The sequence below is a fragment of the Crinia signifera genome, chromosome 11, assembly GCF_055691185.1.
Source record: "Crinia signifera chromosome 11, ASM5569118v1, whole genome shotgun sequence".
In the NCBI taxonomy this organism is placed as follows: domain Eukaryota; kingdom Metazoa; phylum Chordata; class Amphibia; order Anura; family Myobatrachidae; genus Crinia; species Crinia signifera.
Genome location: NC_139227.1, coordinates 88,126,402 through 88,130,633, shown reverse-complemented (window position 1 = coordinate 88,130,633; position 4,232 = coordinate 88,126,402). Strand labels below are relative to the sequence as shown.

Below are 4,232 nucleotides of genomic sequence, written 5' to 3'. Positions count from 1 at the left end.
CACACTGAGTATGGATCCTGAGGAAGAGAATAATACCTCGAAACATGTTGATCATACTCAGTGTGTTACCATAGGAGAAGGCTTATCCATTTGTGGTGAGTGTATCTACGGTGGACCCAGATAGCCCAGGTCCGGATCCTTGGGCTCTCAGGGAAAAACTGAGATAGCATCCACGCTTAGTTGAAGCCTCTACCTATTTTATTGTATTTTATATCGTTTTTGTGTGACTTCAATAAATTCTTGAAAAAGAAACCTTTATGGACGTATCTGTTCGTCATAGACCGTGAGTACTGGTACGCCAGCATTTACATCCCCATAAAAGATACCTTTTATATGTGTCAACTTACCATAACTCAAGTGAGTTCGGTACAAATCCTCCATTACAAAGATATATGTTTACAAAGATAGATATTGATTCAGATTCACCCATTGCATGTATACCTTCTTGTGTTTAATTTCCATATGTTCAACGTGACCACATCAAACCACTACAACCTCGAGCATTGAAGAGTTAACCCAGGGACAAGAAACACACAACATCAGAAGGGGAGTATCGTTTCCATTGTTTGTTTTTGTTTTATTTCGATGAGTCCAGAAAGGGGAGCGCCATTTGCTGAGTATTCACCCATTTATCCTAAGGCTCTAGACCATAGGTGTCAAACCCAAGGCCCGCGGGCCGAATCCGGCCCGCCAGACCAACTCTACTGGCCCGCGCCGCCAGACCTAGTCTACATACCCTACAACTGTACCGAAGTTGTGCGGTGCCCGGCTTGCTTCTCCCCTCCCAGGTTCCCGTTCCCAAGTGTGCTTTGCGGCGCCGGCTGGCATCAGGACGTCATGACGTCACAGGCCGCACCAGCGCCGCACCCTGCGCACAGCCCTTGCACTCAGGGGACGGCTGAGACGTCTCCCCCGCATGCGCAGACGAGTCGGGCGCGAAAAGGATCATGTGAGGGAGCGAGGGAGACTGCGGTGGCTTGCCGGGAGGAGGTCGCGCTGCGCAGGGGGGATCATCATCTCATGATTACCGGGTCCGGAGCCGCGGCGCTGCCTACTAACTTCAATGCCACAGCCTGTGAGTTGTACTTAAGTTATTTACGTCTTGTTATGTTCGGATCCTGCAAAGACTGAGACTGTGTCTCGCTGTGGGAATGGCAGGTTGGTTGGCGTAGTGGTCAGCATTACTTCCTGACAGCACTTACGTCATTAGTTCAATACCTTAGTAAATTTGTATGGGTGTGAAGTCGTTATGTTCACAGGGCCTGCAGTTGGGTCTCCCACTTTAGAAAATATACTGGTGGGGTTAATTGGCTGGTGGCAAAAACAATTGGGGTCTGAGGAGTTGTGGGCTTACAGATGTAGCAATTTCATATACTTATTTATTAAATAAGTACATTAAATATACTTATTTCATATACCAGCAATACAGCCCAGCCCAGAGTCTTGTCACATGGTGACATGGTGGGCTGTATTGCTGGTGTATGAAATAAGTATATTATTTATATAATATATATATATAGTTATTAAATAAGTAAATTAAATATACTTATTTTAATATGCCACCAGCATATTAGTTTTGGGATTCACTTCAGAGTCAGACCTTGGGTGACATGGATGGGATGGAGACCTTTATTGGAGGGAGGGTCTCGCGCGCCCCAGTCAGATGGAGAGCCGGGTTGCTGGCGGATTGCTAGCGCTATGCTGCTGGCGATTCGCCAGCAGCAATAAGACCCGCTCCATCTGTAACATGTACAGAGAGATTTAGATTTGGTTTACTATTAGTTTATCTGGCTCATGCATTTTAATTCTGGCTCCTAGATTTGAAAGAAAATTGACAATCCCTGCTTAGCGGCACTGCCCGTTCTACATTGAGCGCATGCCATCCTGTGATGTGACAGATCCAACGGCTGCCTGAAAACTTCTCATCTGTACTGTAAGTAGATATGATGTATGTTAGTAGTAGTTAGGTTACACACTGCTGATATCATCCACAAGAAAGCTTTATTGAAGACTGCTCAGGCAGAAGGTATTTGGTCTGAGCAGTCGCCAATAAAGTCGGAGCGGTAAACTTTGGATATACTGACCACTCCCATGTCACTTTACAGTGGTATAGGGACCCTAAACTACAATCAAATCCCCCAAAAATGTCCAAGAAAAGGAAAGTTGATGCAGAGGGAAGGCAATTCCAGGAGAGATGGGAAAGTGAATACATGTTTGTGATTAATGGAGGCAAGCCAGTATGTCTTATTTGCTATGAGGCAGTTGCGGTCACGAAGGAATACAATTTACGCCGGCACTTTGAGACCAAACATGGGCCCAAATTTGCTAACCTTAGCCACCAGGAAAAGCAACAAAAGGCCAAAGAATTAAAAGGTACGCTGCATTCTCAAAGGAATATTTTTGCAAAAATGACAGCAAAGAATGATGCAGCAGTGAAAGCCAGCTATCTTGTTGCTGAAGAAATTGCGCGAGCTTCAAAGTGCTTTTCAGAAGGTGCATTCGTAAAGCGGTGTATGCTGAAGGTATGTGAACAGGTGTGCCCTGAGCAGAGACAGGCTTTTAACAATGTCAGTTTGTCAAGAAACACCATCACAGACCGAGTCAGGGACCTAGCCTGTAATATTAAAAAAAAGTTGGCTGAAGAGACAAGCAGTTATCTGGCATTTTCCTTAGCTGTTGATGAAAGCACTGACAATACTGATACAGCTCAACTAGCTATTTTTGTAAGAGGTGCGAAGGAAGACTTGTCTGTCAGTGAGGAGCTCTTGGATGTGGTCGCCATGTATGGGACAACAACTGGGAGGGACATCTTCCATGCAGTGGAGGAATCCGTAAATAAAATTAAATTACCTTGGGAAAAGTTGGTGGGGCTTACTACTGATGGCGCTCCAGCAATGTGTGGAGAGAGAAATGGCTTGGTTGGGCTGTTAAAAGAGAAACTGAAAGAAATGAATTGCCACACACCGCTGGTAACTTATCACTGCATTATCCACCAAGAAGCTCTATGTGGCAAGGTTCTGCAACTAGATAACATAATGTCCACAGTCACGAAAACAGTGAATTTTCTGCGTGCACGGGGTCTGAATCATCGTCAGTTTCAACAATTTTTGAAGGAGGTGAGCATGGAACATACAGATGTGCCATACCATACAGAAGTAAGGTGGCTGAGTAGGAGCACCGTTCTCAAGAGATTTTTTGAGCTTTTGGAAGAAATTAATCTTTTTATGCAAAGTAAAGGGAAGCCCTTGTCAGAACTGTCAGATCCAAACTGGCTGTGCGATTTTGCCATGTTGTGTGACATAACAGAGCATCTTGCCCAACTGAATCTGAGGCTGCAGGGCCGCAAACAAGTCATAACCTCAATGTATGACGCAATAACAGTTTTCCAAGAGAAACTTCGCCTATGGAAGTCACAGCTTGAAACTGACAGTCTTGCCCACTTTCCTATCTGCCAGAAAATGTCAACCTCATTCCCAGGTACTTTTTCGTGTGCTCGATTGGGTACCAAAGTGAATCGGCTGATTGATGAATTCAATCGATGCTTTTATGACTTTAAAGAACAAAATGCAACCTTTGCCAGCTTTGCCAATCCCTTCAACATCGATGTTGACAGTGCACCACATCACCTTCAAATGGAATTAATAGAACTGCAGTGCAACAGCAGCCTGAAAGCGAAGTTCAAGGATGCGACAGTCGACGACTTTTACCGTCTCCTCCCCCCTGCTTTGATGCCACAGCTGCGACTTCAAGCTGCACGTGTTCTGTCCATGTTTGGGAGCACTTATCTATGTGAACAGATGTTTTCGGTCATGAATTTGAACAAGACAAAGCTCAGATCACGCATCACTGATGATAACCTCCATGCTGTTTTGCGGATTGCTACAGCACAAGACCTAACGCCAGACATCGATGGACTGACCTCAGGAAAACGATGTCAGCAATCTAGTCAGAAAACTTAAAAAATAAGTTAGGTCCTTATTCAACTTCACTCTTAGGGCCTTATTCGAATTCACTCTTTCTGACAAAATTCTTCTTAGATGGACAAAACCATGTGCACTGCAGGTGGGGCAGATGTTACTTGTGCAGAGAGAATTAGATTTGGGTGGGGTTTTACTTTAAAGTGAGATCTATATTACAGTGTAAAAATAATGCAGTCAGTATTTTTCATGCACAGAAACAAAATAACTCACCCAAATCTAATTCTCTCTGCATATGTTACATCTGCCCCCCTG

At 44.5% G+C, this 4,232-nt stretch overlaps 1 pseudogene; it reads left to right on the top strand.

Annotated features, from left to right (window-relative positions):
• The first annotated feature begins 2,144 nt into the window (after positions 1-2,144).
• Positions 2,145-3,959, top strand: LOC146045099 (general transcription factor II-I repeat domain-containing protein 2 pseudogene; annotated as a pseudogene).
• Positions 3,960-4,232: the final 273 nt, after the last annotated feature.